We start from the raw sequence: 26,983 nt of genomic DNA, 5'->3' as shown, positions 1-26,983 counted from the left end.
ACAGTGTGACAGTGAGCCAGCATGAACAGTACCAGAGGTAAACTAAATGGAATTCTGCCATAATTAATTTCAGTATTTACACCTGTGCTTGACACGTCAAAGTGTCTTCTGTGAAAAAGGCCTATGCAGTTGTTCTTGCAGGTGAGGCTTCAGGTAAACTGCAGCAAAGCCCAGAGGTATTTGTGTATGCGTTGCTGACTCCCTGGAATCGTCCTAACGATACTGGACTTGCTCCCAAACAGGCTTTCCCTACTGATGCTTTCTACTGGCATAGCAAGATACATTACATTGAAGACCTCAATTCCAGCCATGACTTGGTCTGATGTTGTCAGCTGTGGTGGCAAACCAAAAACAAATCAAGTAAGAGGCTACCAATGTTCACTCCACTGCCACAACTCTCACTGCGAAACCGGTGCAATCCACTGACTCTGAATGAAATGTGTGACAATACTAGCTGCGTTGAGCCCAGGGTTGCTAATCACAAAACTAGCATAAAGGCTAACCAAATCTGAAGAATTAGTCCCAAAGCCATCACTAGGCTGAGGCCAGAAGAAACCAGGCTACCCCCAGACCTAATAAGCCACACACTATTCTGATTGGGGACACTATAACCAAGCATGTGAGAATGGCCAAGACTGATTCTCTACCAGTAGCTGAGAAATCTGTCAGGGATCTAACAAACTCTGATGAGAATGAAGTCTAATTTCTTGTCTTCTTAGATCCGAGTGCAGTGCTTGATACCATTGATCACAATATCTTTATCAATCGTCTTGACAAGTTGGTCAGTCTTTCTGACTGTGTGTTAAAGTGGTTTAAAACATACATTGAACTAAGAAATGTCATTCTTGAAAATTGTGTCTCTTTGAAACATGACAGCTGCTTTGGGGTTGCACAAGGAAGCTGCCTGGTTTCATTAATATTCTCACTGTACATGCCGCCACTTTGTGACATAATTACAGAACACAATGTTTCCATAGTTATGCTGATGACACACAACTTTATATCTTTGCAGAACCACATGATGCTGCTGCTATAAATTCCATCGCTGCCTGTCTATTTGCAATAAATAAATGGATGAGCAATAACTTCTTAAAACTAAACAAGGACAAAACTAAAATCCTAGTACTTGGACCCAAAACAAAGAGAGAAATTCTGTGTAATAATCCGGGGATTCTAACTCCTTGGATTAAATCTGAGGTTACAAATCTTGTTGTTACATTAGATTCTGATCTGTGCTTCAAGTCCCATATTCACAAGGTGACGAAAACATAATCTTTCCACCTTAGAAATATAGCTAAAGTATGGCCATTTATAAATCAAAGGGATGCTGAAAAACTGATTCATGCCTTTATTTTAAGATGACACGATTACTCTAAGGCACTTTTTATGGGTCGCCCGAAGAAAAAAAGTGAGAGACTTCATCTCGTCCAAAATTCTGCAGCTCAGCTATTAACCAAATCCAAAGGGAGAGAGCACATGACTGCTGTAACATTTAAGGTCTTCCTCCTTGATTTCAAAGCACTTAATGGGCTAGGACCAAGCTACATTGCTATTTCCCTTGTTACCCATGTGCCTTCAAGAACACTGTGAACATCTGCTGCTGGTTTATTGGAGGTTCCCAGCAACTGCCAAAAGAAAATTGGGGATGCACACTTTCCTGAAACAGGCTATCTTGCACGTTGCTTCGTGCTTATGCACTGCTGTGCTCCTTTTAAATGTTGCATTTGATTTTATGAAATTTTATCCATTTAATGTGAAATAATTATGTGGCTTGCATGGATTCTCATCTACGCAGATGATACCTAACTATACCTTTCTACATACATATCTACATGGATGAGGGAATGCCACCTACAACTAAACCTCTCTGACTGAACTCTTGGTCATCGCCGAACAATCTCTCCATTACAATATCAACATCAAAAGCATCTCTTAATCCCTCACCCCAACCAAGGTTACTAGAAACCTGGGCATCATGTTTGACAACCAGCTATTCTTCTATGAACAAGTTGCATCTGTCTCCCGCTCGTGCCACTTTGCTCTACACAACATAAGAAATATGGTTATCATTGACAGCCTTGAATACTGCAATGCACTTCTAGTAGGCCTCCCTTCATGCACAGTGAAACCCTTACAGATGGTTCAGAATGTGGTGATGCATCTGGTTTTCAATAAGCCTAAAAGGCCATATGTCACTCCCCGTTCATTGACCTCTGCTGGCTACCTATGGCAGCCCGAATCAAATTCGAGTCACTAGTGCTTGCCTACAGAGTGACTTCTTGGTCTGTAAATAAATAGTACTGATTACTGTAACTGAGTTCTCAGTAGCTCAATGTAATTCTGCACTAGCACTGCCAAAAAAACAGCCAATCTGCTCAGTAGATCACATCGGATGTCTCAATATCAGTAAGTTACTTAAAATATACACAGTTTTTCATGGTCAAAAGGTGGGATTTTACTAATGTTAAATATCTGAAATAAAGGTGTCTCTTTGTGTAAATAAATGGCCCCTACACCTGTTGAAACAAACTTTGTGCTACATGTTGTCCAACCACATCTGAAGACAATAGTGTTTATATCAGTTCCAAATGGCCATATCTGAAGGCAGAGCAAGAAGCCTGAGATCATAGAGTTGGGAAAGATTCCATGCATTGTACAAATGGAGATAACAGCATTCACTTTTGGACAATCTCTTTTAAAAGGCATTCATAGTCTTGCACTTAGTGGCAAACACAAAAAGGTATGGTAGTAGTCGCAGATAAATGCTGTTCGAAGATCTTTTAAAGCAGTTTGTTTGAAGCATAATGATGCTCTTTGGCCACTTTCAACAACATTTTTTGCCCATGTTTCAAAGTTTTTAAACAGCAGTGTTCTGAGGTATCAGAGTTACAAGAAAAGTAACTTGCACCTTAGCTACACCAGCCTGTGGTAGTTTAACTATTTTCAAAAGTGACAATTTTCTTTTAATTTTTTTTACATAAAATATGCAATATGGTAGCAATATGGATAAGCCCTTATCTAATAACTTTATTAAACAGGTAGACTGGAGTAACAGGTGTTTCAAATTCCACTGAGGGTTGGTGGATATATTGGAGGAAGTATTTTTAACTTACTTTAAACAGCAATATTTTCCCCCTTTTTCCATGATATTTGTGTTGTACCTCTGATTAGAAGCCCATTCCTTTAAAATCAAGCTCACACTTTCTTCAGCTTTCCATTTTCATTAATTCCTACAACCTTAATGCATTCTAGGTCTGTGTTGGCCCATTATGATGGCAAAATAGATGTTCAGAATTTTACAAATGTGTAGTGTGTTGGAATGTTTTTCAATGTCCCATGTGTGACTTGTATCTATACCATGGCTCATTTGTGTATTAGATCTGTCAGTGTTATTATTATTATTATTAAAGCCTTTTTTTTGCTGTGTCTCTGCAGATGAATATGGATCATTTTACATGGCAAAGAGTAATGTGTGAGCAGAAATAAAGGCTGTCATTTATTGGCCTCCGTCTTGTCCCGCAGCAGGAAGCTGCAGCAGGAGCAGGCGCAGCAATCATACTTTATTGTTTTATGGTTCTCAAATAAAAACATGAATCATCTGGCTTTCTAAAATGCAATGTCTAATAATATCAGAGTGACTGTTTCTGTCTGTGTCTGCACTCTGAGGGAATCACTGTGTGTGCTTTATATGTGAAAAACAGAGTGAGAGAAAGAGAGAGACAGAGAGATTGAGTATGTGAGTCAGTGAAGGCAAAACAAGAATAAAAGAAGTGTGAAAAAGAAACTCATTGTGTGTGTGTGTGTGTGTGTGTGTGTGTGTGTGTGTGTGTGTGTGTGTGTGTGTGTGTGTGTGTGTGTGTGTGTATTTCTGCCATAGTGTGTCTTGTTGCCCATCAATAGATGCTGGTTGATTAAAGTGCTTCTGTGTAAGTGGTGAGCAGGGAGGAGGACTTCCAAAGATACTGGAGGCATCACACAAACAAGATTTACGCACACAGGACTCTCTGCAGACGAGACCTGGGTGTCATTTCTTTCAGTATATCATACGTATATCTCTCGTTTTACTCTTGCACACACCGTAAGTCACTCTAGGAAAAAGCATCAGCTGAATGCCTGAAATTTAAATGTATGCTGCCTGTATAATACACACAAATATTTACAATAGAAGGGCCAGAGCAGATAACTGTGTGTTTTTCTTTTAGAGAACTAGACACTATAGTGCATGAAAATCCAATTAGGGTGTCTGTTTTTTGAGATGGAGAAACTACTATGTCTGGCACCATCATACCACACTAAAAGTCATCTGGGTGAGATGTCCCTTTCATTTCATTGTTTATGGGCTAATGTTTTAGTTTGACTGTTTTTTTTTTTGCAAGTGAATGTCTGACACAAACTTGAATGTCTGAAGGGATTCGTTTGATTATGTTTGTTTGGATACATGTTTGTTATATAACTTCAAATTTTACAGTTTTCAATAAGTCAGTTGCATATTTAATGCATTTTGATGTATCTCAGTTCTCTTAGTGTAGCACTCTCTAACAGTGTGTTTTGAAAAGTGCTTAATCATATAATTATAGTTATAGTATAACTTCATATCGTTTTATGGTTACACATTACAACACTTGTCACTTACCTATGTATCCCCTGAATACTGTACATGCTACCAGCCAGATAACTGCATGAACTGACTTGCAGATCTACATAAATGGGTCAGAACTATCATTAATTATATTATTTACTACTTGTGCTTTCCAAGCCCAAATGTCTGCTAAGAAAAAAGGTCTACTGGCATCAAAAATGCACATTATGAAAAATAGATAGTCATGCAGTGTGACATTGTGGGCATTTTGACATGTCAGAGGAGGAAAACAGTGGTGTAATTAATAATATTATTGATGGCTACATTCTTGTTGGGTAGTCCAGTATGGGGTACTCCTAGTATTGTGTGTGCTGGCCCACTGATTCATATCATTAATGTGATTAGTTACAGCTTTTGTTATGAGAAGTCTTATACCCCGAATTAGACAATTTCAGTATAATTGACCACAGTATGCTTTAAATTAAAAAAAAAAAAAAGACAATAACAAAACCTTAACAGAGGAACTTTACATAATCTACTTTTGTGTCCAGTATGTTGTTAGCATGTTCAAGGCAAGCAGGGAGGGCCTTCAGATATCCTGACGTCTCGTTGTAGGAGATCATAGACTTTTCTTCTCAAAATGTGTCCAGGTTCATTTTCTTTGGTTTCACCTTTGCTGTCCAGTCCACATGTTGTTCCTTTATTTTCATTACTGCCATTTCATTTTCCTGTCTCTTAATTCTCTCCCTATACATAGTCATAAATATCAAACGTGTAGTGTGGTAAAGTATCTAGTCTGTTTATGACAATCCTCAGTAGTTAAAATTGCTGTGTTGTCTGGGGAGTTGATTAGCTCCTGATCCTATCTGTATGCTCGGCATAATTCTGTAAATACAGAAGCAGCCATGTGATATGCTGTCTGAAAGAGCAGGCCATCTGTAGTAATGAGCAAGTCTGCATAAAAAAATGGCCATGGGAAATTGAATTGGTCGTTTCAGACTGATGAATACCACCTATTCATAAGGAGGTGTGTGTTTGTGAGATTTGATCATTAGCATTATCAACGCAACTAAAATTTCCATATAAATTGACCTGTTCCACTTTGTTTATGGCAAAGTTTCATTCTCGAAAATGTCATACAGGAGTAAAAAGACGAATTTCACACTGCAGATTTTCAAATTCTGCTGTCAGAAATCAGCAAATAAAAACATAAAAAATTTAGCAGAGTCAGTGGAGGCTCATCGAAGGACAAAAAACAATTAGAAAATGTAAATAGTACATCTGGCAACGGTGTGTCATCAGAGCAGCGCTGTGCAGCGACAGAAATTAAGATAGCATGGTTCAGGCAACATGAAGTTACATGCTAAAACACGTCCTTCTAAAGCAAGACGGGTCCATAACTAATATGCAAGGCAGTAAAGGGGACAGCAATCACTGGGAAGTTACATCAGAGAATATCACAGCCTACAGTAGGTGGTGTTACACAGTCGGGTATAATAACAGAGGGTGATACTGGACAGAGACCTGCATAAAGACCCTGAAGCAGCTGTTGGAGTGAGAGAGTTTTCCAGCAGCCACTGCCGTCAGGAAATATGGCAATAAAAATACAAAAATCTTAAAAACCTCTCATTAAATTGGCAAGCCATAATAATGGTGATGTGGTGAGCAGAATATTAAATTTCATCAAGTTGGTTATAAACATGTTTTAATAAGTCATTTTCATATTTAAACTACAAATTCATTCAGACTAAGCCACCAGAATTCCTATGTCAAACAAGTGTGTTTTCCTTCCTGTGAAGAAAGGCAGTCTATCTGTTCATGACTCGTACCACAGGTCTGGACAACTCGTGAATTCTGTTCGTACCTACGAGAAAATTCAAAGTACAAGAAAATTGGTGAATGCCACAAATTCTCTTCAATTGCTTGTACATGCCACTTAAGAACAAATCTGTTCATATGAATGGTTCTTACATGAGGCCCATTGCATCCATGTTTGGTCTGATAGAGACTGTAACCAAAAGTTCACAGGTGCATCCATTAATGAGCCAAAGGGGCATGTCCTGAGGTGAACAGTAGGTCTTAAACATTACAGTTTGTTTCGTCAGACACAGATGTAACTAATAACATTAATAATGTTAAGTGCATTCCTTAAATGTGTTTCAGTTTCAGAACCCTGCTATTGTTCATACACTGAATGAATGGCACAAACTACACAGCTCTTCGAGACTTTAGAATTTTTTATTGGATCTAATGGATGAAAAAGAAATGTTGGAATGCTTGTGACACTCATACAAAATGAGTCAGTGTTTTTTGCATTGATTTAGTATGGGGAAAAGTCTGTTCAAGCTAGTGGACATCACATGACCTGCAGTTCTGATGGTGGCCATTAGATGACAAAATTGCCAGGCAGCCCAACATTGTTTCTGGTGGCTTGAGAATAGCCTCTTCTCATTTGTTACACATAGGGCAACTATCGATATGAGGAGTCTAATTGGCACAATTCATTCCCTTGCCCGTAATCCTTACCTTAACCTAAATCTAATTCAAACCTTAAACCTAAAGTCAAGTCTTAACCCAAAGAAAAAGTGAGGACTGGCCGAAATGTCATCACTTTCCAATAATGTGTTCTCTCATAAGGTCTTAAACTCAAACTGAACCACATGAAGACAGCAGTACAAACACATAAACACTTCCACAGACAAAACACATGCAAAGTTCTAATCACATATACAATACATACACACATTCCCGTGGCTTCTAATGCTTTATTTTAAAAAACTCTACATATTTGTTCTGCTGGTTGTTCCTCTGCACAAATAGGGAAGATTCACCCACTTTCTGTCTCTCTCATCAACCCACCTCTCTCTGCTCTCACTCATTTCTCCTCCATCTCCCATTCATCAGCCTCTCTCTCGCTCTCCCCTCTCTGTGTGTGTGTGTCTCTCTCTCCCTCTCTCACCCTCTCCTATCCTCTCCCTCCTCCCACTCCACTGCTGAAACAATCATCAATTACCCGCATCCCTCTGTGTTATCCTTCTCTCAATCTCCCTCCATCTTCCCAGCCCATCCAGCAGAGTGGTTCCTCCTGGTTGGCTGCAGGCCACTCAACCCCATCCCCGTCAGTCACTCTGCTCCCGGTAGCTGAGCGGAGACTGACAGCTCCATGGGCAAATCAATAATAATCTTCTGCCAGTGTAATCCTATACCTGAGGATATCCCTTAGCGCACCCACAGCTCCCTGGTTTCGCTCACCGTTTCATAAACTCTGATTTGCATATTGCATACGGGGCTTAGAAAGAGCAGGTGAGCTGGGAAGTAGACAAACAAGCCACATAGGTGAATGCTCTCAGCCAGACAAACATATCTGTTACGTGCATGAACGTACACACAAACACACAAATACACACTAGTACACACACCATCCTGTCCTGACTGTCACCAAGGCTAAGGTCATCTTGTTTGATGTATGAGCCGACTCATATGACAACCTTCATATAACTCCAACCTCTTTCCTCCCCAAGACAATTAACAGGAGGGGTTGAAGGACTGAAGTAGACTATGTGATCTTGCTTGTGACAATAAAGCTAACTTTGCGTGCCCGAGTATGATTTCTGGCACTTCTCTGTCATGACCATATTCGTTTAACTTCTTACCTGAAGCTTTCACTGCTTATTTGTTAAGGGATGTCCCTAATGCTTGGACTCTTCAGGAGTTGAATGGAATTCTTTAGTTGTCTCTGAGTGTATCATTCTGGGTACGAATGCCAGGTGTTTGCTTAAAGTTAAAATATAAATAGCTTATTCAGCAGCACTACAAATATCGTTTTGCTACAGGCTCAGATTCACCACTAAATAATGGAAACAAAAAGTAAGCGGTTGTTTTTTGTCCAAACATGCTAGTAGTGAACAAGATGCAAACAAAACAGAGACATGATCAATGAAACATTGCTCCATAGCACCACTAGTGGTCAAAAACTAAGGATACCTATACATACAGTATGATAAGCTATGGCATTGTACATTTTTTACTTGCTTATTACATACAAATCTTTCTATTGTCACCTGTCTTCCTTTCCTTGTCTACATCCTTTCTTGATGTGTCAAGTGAATCAAGGTGAAAAGTCAAAAAGGGGATTATGGCTTCCATCTGGATCAGTCTTTTTTAAAGGTGCAAGTGGTCCTACTATTTTGTAAAGCAGAGTGGATAGTTGAGTATAGGAACTCCTTCACTCTTCTGCCTTCTTCATACCTCTTCTTTCTCTTGAGATAATCCACTTGCCCTCACTCAGCTTCCCCTGTGTGCAGGTCCCTCAGATACTATCTCCATCTGCTGTAATTATAGAGACCCCCACCCCCTACTCTCTCAGGCTCACAAACATATACACACACAGAACACACTGCCCACTGCTGTAATTCATGCTGCCTAGGGGGTCATGGGAGATTATGAGTGGGATCGATCAATGTGATGGTTCACACACACAAGCGCTCACACACACATGCACAACCTCATCATCGATGAGGGCCTCCTTACCTCCCTTCTCCTACTGAGGGACATCCTGCAGCTAATGAGGACACACAAACACCGTCGACTCTATCGACCACCTTAGCTTAACAAGGTACTTCATATATGGACCCGCTGGAAGACCATCAGCATGAAGACTCCCTGCTCCACACCTGCTCCATCACCGGAAAGTGCCGATAAAGACACAATTAGCACACAATGAGACAATATCCAGGTGGAGTCTTCACTGTCTCCCACTGCTCTCAGTTCCTGGACTCTTCTTGGTGTTTTTCTTCTTTAGCATTCGCTATATGTCAAACCAGAGGATGTAGATAAAAAATGAAATAGTTTCAGCATTTCAGCCTGAAAATCATTTACATAAAAACGTCACTGTGACAAACCAGATACTATTTACTTATATATACGAAGCATTATCACTTAACTAACACGATTCACCCCTGCACTGCTGCAGGATTTCTTCCATAGGGAAGAATGCAGGAGAAATCACTGTTGAGAAATTCTGAGTTTCACTGCACACCAAATTTCTAGAAATACTACATCGTGAGTAAATGGGGCTCTGCTTGTAAAGGGAGAACGATGCTTGTGGATGCAGTTTCTTAGGGTTTTTTCCACTGGTTTTACCTTAGATTCGCTTGAGGAGCGAGTCTAAAGAAACTGGATGCAAAATGTGTTCCTTATGTTTGAAAATCCATTCTGGTATAAATAACATTTTTTATTACTAAGATAGCTGTAAGAACAGAAAATTCAGCATCCGAGTAGTCTGGTAGAAATTAAGGACGTGGATGCTGGAGTTGTTGGAGTTGACGAGTGGATGTTTATCTACCAGTTTTCCTAACTACTTCTTTTGAACTATGGTAAAAGTTTCATTTCTTTTTTTTGCCAACTGTATGCTTTTAGTGTGAAAAAGCAGCAGTATGAATTGTTTGGTTTCCATTAGCAGTAACTTAATGCAGTTCTGACAAGGCTGCAGGAGAATGTAATGGTGGACTCTGCCACTGACAATAAATGAGACTATGTCAAAAACTAGTATATGGACGGACCGCTGTTTATCTGTTTGCTTCCCTCCTACTCTCTGTGCTCACATATACAGTAATTTAATGCAGCTGAATTCCCAATGAAGCTGTTTTCATCTACATGTTTTTCTGTTTCTGTTTTCAGACAAAGGAAAAAGTATGATATACTGACTGAAACACAGCCCATTAAGACTACATGTTAACCAGCAGTCACTTCCAAGCTATTTCCAAACTGCTGCTCTGTACTGCTAAAAAAACAGATTTTATAACTGCAACGTCATCTGACAAAAATCACCATACACATAAGTTAAAGCCAACGGCTGCGCTGTGATTTCAGCTATATTTACTGATAAAATGATCACTCAGAGAGAAAGTTAGAAGCTTGTCCGCTTTTATAGAGAGGTGTGCCTGCGGAGGGAAAGCCCAACCTCGCACTTGTAGGGCAATACTGGCGACTCTTTTCTACAGAAAGTAGCTGAGGTTTGTCTAAAAATTCACTAGATTTGTCGTTAGGTGCTTTTGTGAGATAAACTCGCTAAAGGGGTGTGAAACATCTGTAAATCTAGTGACAAAGGCACAAAATTGGCAACACTGCCTTTAAATGCCTCTCTGATTCTGTAAAAGAAACTGTTGGTGACAATTAATTGAAAGAGCAACGGCCAATGAGGAAACTCCAACACTCAGCCGGCCGACCAATGGTGGAACTTAACTAATCTAGCAGTCACTCACTTACTCACTCACTCACTCACTCATTCAATCATGGACATTTGCCTTTATAGGGCTGGCCCCGCTGTTGGAGTCCAGACAAAAATAATTTGTAAAGAGGTAATAACAGGATGTAAATTAATTTAATGCAAGTATTGTATTTCTTTGTTTATTCCTCTATAGTTTTCATGGAACTCAAGTTGACGAGGAAGAAAATGAAGACAAAGACACCAGTTTGAAATGCTCTGCATCCCTCTTATTCAAGCCAAGGGGCTGTTGCACGTCCATCCATCCGTCTGTCCGTCTCTATATCCACCTAACCCTTTCAGGGTTCAAGACAGCTGGAGTCTATCCCAGTGTGCACTGCGTGAAAGGCATGATGCATTCTAATCTTATATGAACACTGAAAAAAAGTGACGTATATTGCAGAAGCTACATGGCCAGTTTTCAAAATAGTGTAAGTGCAAAGAGAATTGCTTTGAGTGTGTTCAAACACTCCATACACCACAACAACCTGGTCAATCAATTGGTCCCAGGAAACTGGTGTCCAGCAAAGTGTCACTAATTGTGTACTTGTGTAATGTCTGCATGTCGAGATACATGTGCATGTGGAGGCTGTCCTCCTGTAAAAAGAAAAAACAAAATGAGGCCAGAGGTCGTGGTTGCAAGCAGCTTATCAGGACCAATAGTTACGTTTTATTATTAACCCTAGTGGTTGTAGTCATTATGATGGGAGCAAAGGAGGAAGTCAGGTGACATAGTATATTGAGCAGCAAAGGCCATATGAGGCGGAGGAGCAAGAGGGTGGAGGGGTTGGTTGACAATAACACACTTCGTTTCTCGTTTGAAACCAATAGTCATCGTTGTTTGTTTTAACCATTACAGTTCTACAACCTTAACTGCGTGTTTATTATTGCAAAAATGACAATGAAGGTCCTCATGCTCCTTTGGGTCGTATTCCAGGTTAGGGACAAATGCTCTTTCTTGTTAGAGGACTTGTTGGCCTTCGATAGGATGCATGTGACTTCACTGTTTGCAATTACGTATCTCTCTCTCTGTGTGTGTGTTTGTGTGTGTGTGTGTGTGTGTGTGTGTGTGTGTGTGTGTGTGTGTGTGTGTGTGTGTGTGTGTGTGTGTGTGTGTGCGCGCGTGTGATGTATGGATTATGGAAGCTGACTGCTGGGGTCCAGAGCAGGTGTCAGGTTGCTGTTGGGAACATGAAAGGATCTCTGGGGGGGGGGGGGGACTGGTCAGTAGACCTGACCTACAGAATCAATGTCCTTATAAAAGAGCAAATGACAAGATCAGAAGAATGGCCAGCATCAGGCAGTAACAGAGATTGAGTACAGTACAAAGCAGAGATACAATACACAAAAAAGAACTATTTGATTCAGAAATATAAAGGCATTTATGTATTTATTGTGCAACAAAAAGTGATATCTCCTAAAATAATGCACAGACTCTCCTCTGAAATGTCTGTACTGATTAAATTTAACCTGGTTGTAATGACAGTGCAGAAGTCATGTGGATTTATAGCTTGTATAACCCCAGTCAAAAAGCAGCCGCAATGGCCTACACACAGTTTACTGCTATTAATCTCTTTCAGTTAATTAATAGGGGACAGAATGTTGAGCCAACTAGTCATTGTGGAGCAATATGACTTGTAAAATACATATAAATTTTGTTTATTTACATATAGCACTGTCATTGTTTGGGCCTGTTTGAGCCACTCACTGAAACAAAAAAAACAAAAGGACAAGGAGTTGTTAAAGTGATACGAAAAATCGAAATTTGAACTGGGCAACTTGCTGCCTAATATGACTGAAAGCTCCTGAACAGCCACTGAGAGGACACTGCGCTGTCCTAATTCAGATAAATGAATCTAATGGGCCCCTGTGGGATCATACATGTTTAGTTTTGCTCTCAAACATATTTGAATTTGGCACTTGAAAAGTTTAGAAAGCATCAATAAATCAACAGGTTTCTTATGTTTCAACTTGCAATGTGGGTTGCGTAGGAGACCTGGTGGTTATACAGATGTTCCTTTCACATGTTCACAAACCAGCTGAACTCCTTAATACTGTCAGTCACCAATTACACTGCATTTTATATGACAATCATGAGAAGTTCTTGAATGGTTGAAGTCATTGCACTGAAGGATAAGTGCCATCTGTATCGGCTGTCATCAGGCGTGAAGTTCATTGATGCATTTGGATCACATTCAGTCACCACACCATGCACACGATTCAGGACGCTCAGATAGGGACCTACATCCCCCGAGTGTCTTCTTCAGCATGCTGGTGGGGATCCAGAAGACCACTCCTCCTCCTCTATCGACATTGTGTGCCCTTTCAGAACCCCCTGCCACCTTGGTTTCCTTTATCACTGGGTCGGGTGGCTCTGAAGCAACCGGTGGGGTTCTCCCACAACAGGAGCAGGGGCATTCTCCACCTAAAGGTCAGTGATGTTGCCCAAAGGCTTGTAGTCCTCGGTCTGTCCAGTCGCCAATCAAGTTCAAACATGAGGAACTGAAAAATCCATTTCTTTAAAGACCAAATATGCCAACATTGTCACAATCCCAGGTGTTGCACAAAAACAATGGCAGGTGCAAACGCTCTCACTTGTGTAAGGTTTAATTTAGTTTTACTCACATAACTCAGTGATGGGTAAAAGAAAAGTGCAATTGTCTTTATTGTGGAGCTGGAGGCAGTGGCAATATCATGGCAAAGAGAGCTGTCTGGAGCAAAGAAGAGAATCTTAAAAGGCAAATTTTCTGAGCTGAGTTGAGCACCAGAGGTGTCTATTATTATCATACCACACCAAAGGCTTGGGAACTATAGCACGTGGAGAACAAGAGAACAAGATTGATGTAATTGACTCAGCATCAAAAGCTGAGTCAAACAGCACAAAACTACATCTATCATTTGCCTTTGAGTTAAAATCTTATCGAGATGTGAAAAATAAATGTGGCATAAAGTGAACAAAAACTGGGCGGGAAATGTAGAGCAGTGCATCACAATTTGAAAAAAAATTACATGTACATGTCTGCAATCCTGGAAAAAAAAACTTAATTATTTCAGGTTTGGATCCAACTACATAGCCAAGGTGCGGAAAACCCTCACATTTAAGTTTTAAGTCTTTGCTGAATGCTATGCTGAATTTTAGAAACCTGTTACATGTATGTAAAGCAGAAAATTCCTCCACTTAAACAAAATACGATAGGTTGACTCCGAGATAATTAGTCATTTTGTGAATGTGGTCCAACAGTAATAGGGTGAGGAAACTGGCAAGTGCAGGCAGCTTGGTGTTTTGCAGGCACAGCAGTGGTAATGAAACTGCCTAGTTAAGCGAACATGGCTGTAATGAAGAGCGGTGATTAGCGAGCTCGGCCCTAACGAGGGCGTGTTTATTGAGAGGCAGTTGGATGAAAGTGTTGCTGAGAGAGAGGGGGAGAGATGTGGGGGAGGAAGAGGGGGGGGGACCTTATAGGCTGAGTGATGCTGCCAGAGCCAATTCATTACGACTGCAGCTCTGTCAATCCCTGCTCATCTCCCGTAGCACTGGACCACTAATGGAATTAGTCCCTGTCACAAACACACATGTGTGCGTGCACGCACACAGCAAGAGAGACTGAGAGAGGCAAATACACATACACATACACACACTACATTAACACAATGGGTCCTGCAGATATATCTCTGTGACAAAGCTCTCACACTCGCAGCCCATAAATCCTTGGAGGTCAACATGGTAGCCACACACACATGCAGCACACACACATGCAGCACACACACACACACACACACACACACACACACACACACGCAGCACACACACACCACACATCAAAAAATAACCACAAAATAATGAAAATATTCTACCATACAATAGACAGAAAGTCTTAACTATCGTTCCATGTGTGATTTTTGTGTACAAATAGAATTTTTGTGACCATAAAGTACTCCTTGGTTAACCTTCAATCAATCCACTCTGAAAAATCAGAAGCAGAGAAAACCTCCACAGACCAGCATGAAAGAGAATAAGGTTAATCTCACTTACAAACTCTCTGTGGTAAATAATTGATGAAAGATTTTGTGCATCCAGTCCAGGATAAATCTGAACCTGTATTAGGTTTTCAGTCGCACACGACAAGACAATTCCTTTGACTGAGAGCTGGCTATCTAATTTGATCAAATAGAGGTCAACACCAGCCGGCCAGTCCTGAGGACAGAAAATCACCCACCCCCTCTCTCCCTCCCTCCAGACCCCATCACCCATCCTTCCTGCCCCCCCCATCTCCTCCCCTCCTGTCCACTCCTTCCGTGGCCTCCATCTCCTCCTCCTCCTCCTCTTCCCTCATGCTCTGAGTGAGCAGTCATTAGATTACACCAACGGTCATGACCGTAAGGATTCTCGATCACTTTCCAGTAAACTCCTTTCCCTGGGACCTAACCAGTCCAGCAGGAGGCTATAGGGCAGGTACATATATCCCCACCTAAATGTATGATCCTGGGTGTTTCATATAGGGGCCTTGTTGGATTTGTAAGATCAGATGGAGCTCTCTGGTTTGTCTAATGACAGGTCACACTCATCACACATTTCAGCTCACACTTCTTTGTACAATGTGATCCTGTTTAGCACACACACAAACACACAAGAGCTGAGGCTTGTCAACACAGGCTTCTGTGACAGAAACCCTACAGATGTGCCATGATAGGCAGACGCTACAACATATGCTCCATCACAGCAGGGTGGTATGTTTTTATGGTCAGCTTCCCCCACGCCTACAAGCTCAACCTCTTTCCCTCTGAGCAGAGGGATCGGAGAGTGAATCAAAGTGAATTGTGATTGGCTGGCTTTGACTGAACGACCTCAGAGGTCAAGGGTGAGTGACACCACAGGCCTGGTGAAGAGTCAATTCTCCCCAGGTCAAAGGTCGGAAGTAATGCCCCCCCCCCACAGCAGCTTCAGAACTCTGGAACATCAGGGGGACGAGCTGTGTTTCAGCATGCCTGGGTGCCGCACACTCACATCATAGAGATTGGAAGAGGAGAGGTGGGTGTGAAGGGCTTGATTGGGAGTGAGAGAGGGTGATGGGAGGCGGTGCTGCAGGGGACGAGGTGGTGAGGAGGATGGGTAGGGAGGTGGTTGGTCCTCTCAATGCCTTTGACCTCTGCACTGACCCCCTGCTGAACACTCTCTCTCTGCACTGACTGATAGATAGTAATGATTATTTGTGTGAGCGTGTGTACATACAACAAATAGTGTTTTCATATCTATCTATCTATCTATCTATCTATCTATCTATCTATCTATCTATCTATCTATCTATCTATCCAATTAAACTTCTCTTTTCTCCAAACTCTGTCACCCAATCTAAACCTACACTCTGCTCAGAAACACAGTTCTTCTTTCTCTGTCTGTCCCACTCTCTCACAAAACCAGTGAAACCTAATGCAGTAGATAGCAAGGAGGTGGTCAAGGTCAACATCAGCCCAAACAAATACTTTTCTTTTACAGTATCGTTCAGTAATGTACAGTATCACGACAAGGTGGAAATTCAGTGTTGCAAACTACTTTGAACTAGCAGAGAGGTATTGAGATTCTTGTTTCCTAGAATGATGCAGGTGGCAGCTACAGATGTTGTTTCACTTTTATTTTGGAGGTATGTACAAATAAGTTTTCAGCACCAATGTATGCTGGGATATCATAATGTCTTCATGTATATGCAATATCAGAGCATGATAAAAGTGAACTTTATGTTATCATTAACAGCTTTGAGACATGCAGATATTCAACTGTGTTTTTGGTTAAAAACACAAAATATCTATCTAGCTCGCTATCCATCCATCCACTGCTAGAAAGCAGTAGTCCACTGACTGGGACTCTGGGGACTCTTTGTGGCAAGTAGAAGGCTAGGAGGTTGTTTTTAAATCAACCACAGGACACCGTTGATTGAATAATTAATGTGTGCCTTCATGTTACGGGGAAACCCCACACATTCAGTCTCCTTATCTCAGTCTCCTCAGTTTAATGCCCTAGAATTGCTGCCACAAACCATGAACATACCATCAAATATCTATCTATCTATCTAACTATCCATCCATCCATCCATCCATCCATCCATCCATCCATCTATCCATCCATTGCTTCACTGAAACGGCATGGCTGACCCTACTCCCTTCCCCCTCTGCTGGATGATTTTCTTACTCTGGCTCTCTTTCTGTCTCTCTTCCCTTTTCATCTGATCAGTTCCACTCCCCCCTGCCTCTCCTCTTCTGGTTAGCTGTCTTTGACCTTTGCCCCCTTGTGTGATCATGCTAACGTGGCGCACACTCCCATGCACCCTAACAAACAGCCTGACACACTCCCTGACACACACACACACACACACAAACATGTACTTCTATCTTAGTGAGGACACTCATTGACATAATGGATTCCCTAGCCCTTACTCTAACCTAAACCATCAAAACTAAATGCATAATACTAACCCTTACCTAAACCTAATTCTAACCTTCTAACCTTAACCCTCAAACGGCCCTTTGAAGGTGTGAGGACCAACCAACATGTCCTCACTTTCCCAAAATGCCCTCACTCTGTAAGATATATAACTGAAACCGGTCATCACAAAGATAGAAGTACAAGTACACACACACACACACACACACACACACACACACACACACACACACACACACACACACACACACACACACACACACACACACACACACACACACACACACACACACACACACACACACACACACATCATCTGAGTAACTGAATGTTCTTGACAGCGTAGAGAAACACAGCTGGTTTAAAACACAGTGAGATGAGACTTTAATGTGTGTGACCAGGAACTCCTGCTGGCAACACTAACTACTAAACACAAATACAGATGCACACACACGCATACACACGCACACACACACACACACACACACACACAACGACCATAGTCACGTGTGCACAAAACATCGATGTACAGTACATTACAGATGTCACTGACACACAAATACATATAGACTCCAATATTTTTTGCCCACAAGCACACACACTCAATATGTTCTCACACACTGCAGTCACGACAATCCATGTTCTCAAATTCACTAGTCACACATTCTGTACATGTACACACATAATGCTCGCATTCATTGCATGTGCACTGTCCTTGTGCCCTTTTTCTTATGTGTGTGACTGTATGCAGTGTGTGTGTGTGTGTGTGTGTGTGTGTGTGTGTGTGTGTGTGTGTGTGTGTGTGTGCGTGTGTGTGTGTATCTGTGCGCACGCAGCCTTCACAGTGAAACACTGCACCAAAGAGGGAATAGAATCAATACTTTCTGCTCCGTCATTTGTCACATCTTTACAAGGCTGAAGCCATCTGAACACCAGTCTATTCTACTTTGGCATCATTTATCAAATTGCCCCACCTTGCAAAGACGCACACCCGCATTGACACACAAAACATACACAGCCACATACTCAAACACAGACAAACACATGCAGCATGCACACAGGCTTTTATTTAAACAGTCACCTAAACTTTTGGGTCATGATTGACAGTACATAACAAATGTAGACCTGGCTATTGTTGCCCCCTGAACATTAGCAATTTCTTTTCTGTTTTGTGTGAGGTGGGATGGGGTTCTTATTCTTTCAAGTTACAGCCCCAATTTGTGACAGAAAGATGAAATGAGGTCCTCCTCATTGTATCTTAGAGACTGTTTGAGAGAGAAAAAGGTAAGAGAGAACCACTCATGGCCTTTTCAATTGATTCTCCACAAAGCCCACCGACTGTTGGTAAAGCTTTCCGTTCTTGCACAGCATATATGTAGTTTACAGTGAAACAATGGGTCATTGATTTCAGACAGAGGTAGACAATCGCAGGCTTCTCATTTCTAGCCTGGGACTGTTGATTTTGACGACTAAAATAACAACTGTTGTTGAATTTTTATTATTTCTAGCTGACTTGTTTTAAAATGAAAATCTTGTAAAATGGGTCTTAATGGTGGCTACACTGACGATATTGTCCTACAAGACTGACGCAATGTCTACACAGGCTGTGTAGTTAAATGCCTTGCTTAACACATTAGGGCAGCTTCAGCTTCAGTCTTCTGTCTGTCTACACAGGATGCGTTTAGACACAAAGGTCTGCTGCGATTTGGCAGCGCTCACAGTCTAAAACACTTTAGGTATACATTTAAAATGGAAGAAAATATGCTTAAAGCATAAAAATACTGTGGGCCGTGGTTACCTGGTTTAGGAGTGAGTGAAATGTGAGCCATTATGTGGTCTGTGCAGACAGCTTTTTGATTAAAATAGAAGTGTATCTGTTCCGTCAGATGCACGTGAGACAGATGTCTGAAAAATGTGATTGAAACGCCTCCCTTGTAGACAAGCTGTCAGGCTGAAGCTGCATGTCCAAGGCAAGGAGTTGATAATCCACGTGTTTAGTCAGAGATTGAAATAAACAACAAGTATAGTTTACCTGAGTACTATATGTCTGACGAGGAAAAAATGTAAGCTGTCTCATCCTCTTCAACTACATCTCTGCTTTCAAGATAACATTCAAAACATTTGCTATGACTTTGTATGAAGTTGAACTTCTCTTTTTCCAAGCCCAAAAGGTATTTTTCCACAAGAGGCTTGACTGAGTGCATGGTGAGTGTGTAACAGGATCTTGGAAATTTCAGCTAGATTGCTCCACTAACCAATTTTCCTCAACCCTGTGGTAAAATTCCAAAAAGCCAGATATGACTTTATTCAATTCATCCACAAACGATAAAGCAATTTGGCCCCGATCACTTTCCACTGCCTTACACATGGGCTGCTGCACAGACACACACACACACACACACACACACACACACACACACACACACACAAAAACACAAACACACACACACACACACACACACACGCTGAGACTTACAACATACTGTAAGTGCAGTTAATCCAGACAGTTCTACAGTAAGTGTACTCTTGAGAAGGCTCTTATTCAGGTCGGTTTTCCAGGAAGATTTAGGCATCACTTAGGCCTGGATGATAGATCTAAAATATTTGATCATATTTTTCTACATTGTAATAGCTCAGCAATTCACAGCATTAAAGTTTTCCTATAAAAGGACATTTTATGTAAAAGTGCAGGATCTTAGATGGGGCTCTGTAAAACATCAGGTCTATTAGCCCAGGATTAATGTGTTCATGTCTTTTCTCTTCATTATTTGGTAGTTTACTTATGCCAGAGATCTAGAGATCTAAAGATCTAGTTTAACTGACTGGTCTGGGTACTTTTATCGTTGTACCCAGGCCAGTCGATTGGTCATGTGACATTAGGCAGCATTTTCAGGACAATCTGGATGAAACGGGAGGGTTGTTAGGATGATCGTAGTAGGGAGTGCAGTTGGACATGTCACTCCAAAGATGCATCCTGGCTTGGTTCTGTGAAGCCAAGACTGAGCAGTGGGCGGAAAAAACAACCCTACACAGACCCACATGACTCTCTGCCTGTGGAGTCCCACACAGTACTACACCTACATGCTTCATAGAGTTGAACATGACGAATGCAGTGGTTTGAGAAAAAAAAAAATCTTCCTTCCCGAAGGCGATATTCAGACCAGCCCTTTTGATCTGCCCTCAGGGCTGCTGGTGGGCATCTGCTAATGAGGGGGCGGCTGTTGACCATATCCTCTGCCTATTGATTCCTACTGGTGACATGCGCTAATAGGATTCTGCAGTTCTGGAATTAAAGATCAATGGACAAAGGCTGGAGTAGTTTTGAGATGAGGGATTTAAAGTGAGATGACGGTCTTTCCTACTAATAAGTAGTAGTAAATATATATTTGGGCATTAAGGAATCAGGTATGCACCTATCTAAGGTGCCATGTTAAAATTTGTGTCAGTTTCTAAATCAGTGTCTTTGCAAAAAACTGAGATTAGTGTGCCTTGATCAGAACTATTGTGTCCCTTTTGTTGTCGCCTTAGAACAATCAGGAAAACATCATAACCCAAAGTACAAGTCTATTTATATTGATACTGCATGTTAAAAATGACAAATGTAGCATTGTACAGCTTCAGAATATATGTACAGTCAACATATTTGTTACAGATGATCAATCTTCTTAATACCAATCTTGGAATTCAAAATGAAACAAAGCAAAACATGAAAGATGCCTCTGAACAAAGTGTGGTCAGGAACTCCAATTTCAACAAAGAAAACAGAGTAGCGATCTAGAAAGTCAAAAAACTAAAGAAATAACGTCAACATCCAACACTCTTCTGTCTGTATGAATAGTCTGTCTGGATCATTGCTACTCTTGACAGAGGATGGATACAGTAGCTACCAAACAAGTTAAAGTGAAGGTAACACCTCAGACCACTGGGACTGCAACTGAACATCTCACACCTCTTCTTTACCAGGCCTGGAACAAGACAACAGACTTTCTCCATTTACACCCATTGATTCTGTCAGTGACATGTGTTTGAGTCTTGTTTGGCTAAAAGTCGAACTTTAGGACACATCAAACCATTCGATTCATGTTCTCAACCTCTGTGTTCTAAAACTGTCCTTTTATGTCCTGGTGAGGGAGACAATGGGAGGACATGAGACACCATGACATCAAATCAACATGGTATTTTAATAATAATAATTTTACTATTATTAATATTATGTACATTTATACTATTTGAGTATCAATTCTGATGCGTGAACATTTAAGCAGTGTATTAATATCTGGTTGAGGTGGAGCAAATTTAAGTTACTTAATGTACTGTTGTTAACACACTGTTAATATACAGTAACCTATGTGTAGATGCGAGGTTTTGAACATTAACTCTTAATACAGTTGCATTAAAGAGTACAGTGTTTCCCTCTGAACTGTAGTGGAGTAAAATTATAAAGTGGCATTAGTCTCTCACAAAGTACAGCATCTGAGTAAATGTACTAAGTTACTTTCTACCAGTACTTCATGTTATAGAGAACCAAATTACTCATCAGCCCGCTTGATTTGCACCTTCTTATCTTCTAAATTAGTTATCAGGTAATAATTTACTCCAACAGAACAGCTGTATACGTATGCATATTTGAGCTAACTGTTGATATGCCCAAATGCCAACTGTGCTGTGAGGAGAAGTCCAAACACTTTGACTGCACTAAAAGTAAAAGCTGTATTGCCCCAGCCCTTATGTTTGAAGGAGGTGGGGGTGGTGGTCCGGTGCTCAGGCGTGACTCTGTAAAGTGGAATCATCTTTCCTTTGAAAGGACAGATAGTTAGAACTCCTCTTTGACAGTGATCGTTAAGGATAACCACTAACACCACAGCCCGAGAAGAGACAATTACCCGCAATCACACTGGCCGCTAGTGGAGTGGCATTTTATGCAAGTGTTTGTGTGTGTACATGTGTGCGCACATGGAGGCTTGTTCGCCCCTCTGCTAGCCGTCTGGACGGCCCACGTCTGCCCAGCCAGTCATCTGTCACCATTAAAGGACAAAGGCAGCAGCGTCTCAGGGCCATTACTGAGATTGCTAGAGATGATTTGGAGTGTCCTCCTCAGCACCGAGAAAATCATTTCCTCACAAAGAGGCTGCCCCTCAGCCAGCCTACGGGACAAACTGCAGAGCCCTTCTTCTGCCTCAGTCGCCTCCAAGAGTGATGGACGTAAACACGGAGGGAGAGAGTGTATCAGAAAACAGACAGAAGAGAAAGCTAAAGAGATCAACAGAGCAGAGAGAAAAGGATGAAAATCTCTTAATGGGATATAAGGGAAGAAGAGAGTTAAGAAAAATAGATATAAAGTAAACGCTGCCAGACTGAAATTAGAGAAAAGTAAGTTTGGAATGAAGTTGAATTAGCCAATCTCTAACACACTTCCTTGATTTGGTTCATGCCCTAGACTCTCTGTTCATTCTCATCTCTCGTTTTCCTCCCGTTGTCTCTCATCTCGTTCTTCCTTTCTCGCTCAGTCTCTTTCTCTCAGTCGCGCACACACTCGCACAAATGCACACACTGCTGGACAGATATGTAGCTTCATTTACAATCCAGCTGACCTTGGCTGGAATGTGGATGAGTGTTTAAAGATCAGTGTTGTGAAGTGAGCACAGTTTGTGTGTGTCTCTCTGTTTGTGTGTCTGTGTGTGTGTGGACATCTGGGCAGTGGCTGGAGTGTTGCAGTCACCCCCTTCCACCTTCGCACCCCACCAAACCCACACACACACTTGCACACACCTCTGACACACAGAGATCATGATGAATTGTCCTCTCTGCAGGCCCAGATTGTTTTTTAAGGTTTAATTCAGTTTCTTCCTGTGCTTGGATGAGCAGCTCTGTGTATGTGTGTGTCTGTGTATGTGTGTGTGTGTGTGTATTAATGAGTGTGTTTGCACCTCTGTGTAGGTGTGTCAAAGTATGTGTGTGAGATACAGAAGGAAGAGGGAAGAGGCAGAAAGAGAAAGAGACTGAGAGAAAGAGGGAACAAACAGGCGTTATGGATCTCAGGTCTAATGTACTCCAGCAGGTCAGAGAGAGGGGGCCTCCAGTCGCCATGGAAATGACAAAACCTGATCAATACTCAAGGTTATGACCTCTAAGCTGCGACCCCTCCTCGAAATTCATGTCTCCCACCCATTTCTGTCCTCATCCCACCACATCTACCTCTCTATCTATCTATCTATCTAGCACTTGTTTGCTCTTCTCCAAACTGTATTATCAATATGCAGTCGCCAACCCAGTCTAACCCTACACTCTGCTCTGAAACACACTATTCTCTCTCTGTCCCACTCTCTTTTTTTGTTCGGCTTTCTTTCTAGTTGTTCATCTTCCGTTTTTTTTTTTCTTCCAAATTTAGGTTAGATTAATTTAGGACAGTCCATTAAATTATGACAAAAGCAGAAAAACCAAATAAATGGCAACAAGTGGTTTTCAAGGTGAATATCAGCTCAAATGGACACTTTTACAATAATGTGCAATCTCAGGCTACGGAGGGGTAAAAATAAAGATTTGAAAACTACTTTGAAGTACCAGAGGGTATTGAGGTTTTAGGTTTCTGGAACAGTGCTTGGTGCCACAGCATCCTGGGGTGCCTTGAGAGTGGGCCAAGATTTGTTGTTCTTCAAATTTCAACACATCAAAAATCGAGGCAAGATTTATATTTTATTAAATCATATTTAGGAACATATCAAAACAGCAACAAACAGTCTACAGCCATATTAGCGGCTCTTTGAGGCTGTTCTTTGGCATGGTGTTTCATTAACAAAAATAAATAAATTTGTGGAATTTTATGGCTCTAATTAATGAAGAGAAGACAGGAAATGAAGGGAGAGAGAGATGGAGCGTGACATGCAAAATAGGTCTGGAGATTAGGGACGTTGTGGTTCACGGTCAGTATCTGAACTCCTTGGCCACCAAGGTGCCTGAGGCAGTCTTGCTGTGAGCTAAATGCTAAGGCTAGCATGGCAACCTGCTCACAAAGACAATGCTAACATGCTGATGTTAAGAAGGTATAATGTTTATTGTATTTACCATTGTAGTGTAGCAAGTATTTAGTCATAGACCAAAGTTTTGGCTAAATTAAAAATTTGACCCAATGATGGTGATAGATGAAAATTCAAGGGATCACTGAAGTTGTTACAAGTCATCCTGCGGGGAACATGGAAAGCTCTAGCAAATTTCATTCCAATCTATCCAATAGTTGTTGAGACATTTCATTTAAAACCAATAATTTCAACCTGTTGGTGGTGCTAAAGGAAAAGTCAGGGGATTTTGTGCGGGCAACATATGTCTGTACAAAATTTGATATCATATTTTAATCTGGATTTAGAAGTGTACTAACCATCCAATAACATTGCTATCACTACAGCCTTACTGCTAGTGTGGTAAAAAAATAAGCAATCCCCCCCATATTCGTCATATGAAAAATCGTGTTAAATGAGTAATTACGCTGCAGCCAACACTGACAACGACAGCTCACAGTTGTTGCAATTTTGAAAATGCAAAATGCTGAGGTTCAAAGAATTGCTGATCCATCTCAGCCCTCAATAGAAGCTGAGATGGCCAAGCTTAAACCAATTACTTCAAACTACTAGAGGTATGCAGTACGGTATGCATGTTTTCCCATAGGTTTTCTGTTTCTGTGTTTTTAGTCCTAAAAACTAAAACTTGTTCCTTTCAATGAAAGAAACAAAAGAAATACATTTAAATTATTAGCAGTTTGGCTTTTTATTCATACTTTATTTCAAGTTCAATATTTATCTGTAAATCTGCACAACAACATTGCCTAAAACTGGAGACCAAATGATTGCGTTATTATTTCACCTAATATTGATATTAGTTCATATCTGTCATATACTGTACATCAATGTTGTTTGATTTGCTACTTTGTTAAAAGAAATTGTAATACAGTAACATACACATACGGTGTCTTTTTTAGATGAAAGGGTGTGTCCCCACAAATTTATATGTAATATCTTTCCATGTGATTCCAATGAGTATAATGAAAATTCATCTTCATCTCATCATTAATGGCTTGAGACACTCAGCTTACTGAGATTTTGTGGAGAATATTTCAACTAAGTGGAGCAAAATAGCCAAAGAAAGAGGAGGTAATGAATGATACAAGCGGAGAGAGAAAAGAGAGGAAACACTGATTAAATGTCAGAAACGTCTTGGCTTTGCAGAGTGTATTCATCAATGCAGAGGCAGCACTCCTTTCTGTCTGTGAGGGCAGGAAAAGTAGAAAATGTTGAACATCTTCCACTCTGCAAACCACAGACCAAAGCCTACATTTGAAGCTATCAATATCAATCGGCCTTCCTTCAAACTGAATACAAGGCATAGGTTCTCTTTACCAGTGCTACACAATAAACTGATCCTGTACCATCTGGCACGAAAAAGGAGGACAAAGCGAGGAAGAAGAGGCAGCAGTGAGTGATCACAATAAAATCCTGTGGACACGCTCTTATACTACAGTATCATTTCTGACATCATCTTGTCCTGTGGTTTTCAGAGACTGTTTGATTTACCTGAATGTGGATCAGAAGAAAAAGTGTCTTTATACTTTTATTGTGTACTGTATGTGTTCATGTGTTGGCTGTGATAATAAGAGACAAATAATAATAATAATAATAGACAAACAAAAATATCTATGACAAATATAAATTATATGTCTATAATAATATGTAATGATAAAATACTGAAAATTCCATTCAGAGATACTAATTTATAGTAGTAGTAGTAGTAATGATAGTATAATAGTGATTTTAACCATTTTTCAACATAGCCTTTGAGCAAATGATTTGTTTTTCTATTACATCTAATAGACCACTCCAATTTTTCAGAATAAGCATGTCTAATATTTTGTCACTTGGCATAGTTCTACATTTAAAAGAACACGAAGAGAAGGCAGCAGTGGCAGGTAATGAGCAGAAGGTGGTGGAGGTGGAGGGGCTCTTAGTGACTTTAAACCCCTTAAACCCTCCACAGATTGTGCTAGTGTTTTGACAATGGCCAGTAAACTATCTAAATTGCAGTGTTTTAGCGCCTGTCTTTCTGTGCTGAGCTGGGTAGCGAGGCGTGAGGTTGTCAGCCCTGTCAAACGGCCTTTCTCTCTCTCCTTTCTCTCTCGCTACACGGCTGCTATCATCATCACTGGCCTTTCAGACACCAAACTTTGTCCCTTTATCTCCGATTGTGCCTCTCCCTCACTATTCTGCTAAAATTACCCTTTCATTTTGTTGTGCCATAAAATTACAGCCTGGTGAAGATTGGCAGCGTTTTTCTGCAGAGGGAGGGGGGCAAATCAATGTTTTTGTTGTAGCTGCGTGTGTGTGTGTGCATGTGTTTGTGTGTGTGTTTGTGTGTGTGTATGGGCGTCCTCAGAATGTCACAATGAAGTGATGTGTGATCGATGTGCCATTGTTCATGTGTGTGTGTCTGTGTGTGTGTGTGTTCATGTCTCAGAGCTATCACTGAGGATAATAGGACTATTGGTAATGCCAGGCTACAGGGGCAAAGACCCCTGTTTTACTCGACACTTCTAGATTTTTTCAATCAGTAAAAGGAAAATAGCAAAGTAGTACTGGAGGTAAGGACCTGCGACGGGGCAAATGAGGGAGTGCTCTGGTTGATCTCTGTGTGAAAATAATCGTATTCATGCCAAATCTCA

Source organism: Xiphias gladius, chromosome 1 (genome assembly GCF_016859285.1).
Source record: "Xiphias gladius isolate SHS-SW01 ecotype Sanya breed wild chromosome 1, ASM1685928v1, whole genome shotgun sequence".
In the NCBI taxonomy this organism is placed as follows: Eukaryota; Metazoa; Chordata; class Actinopteri; order Istiophoriformes; family Xiphiidae; genus Xiphias; species Xiphias gladius.
This window is presented reverse-complemented; position numbering follows the sequence as displayed.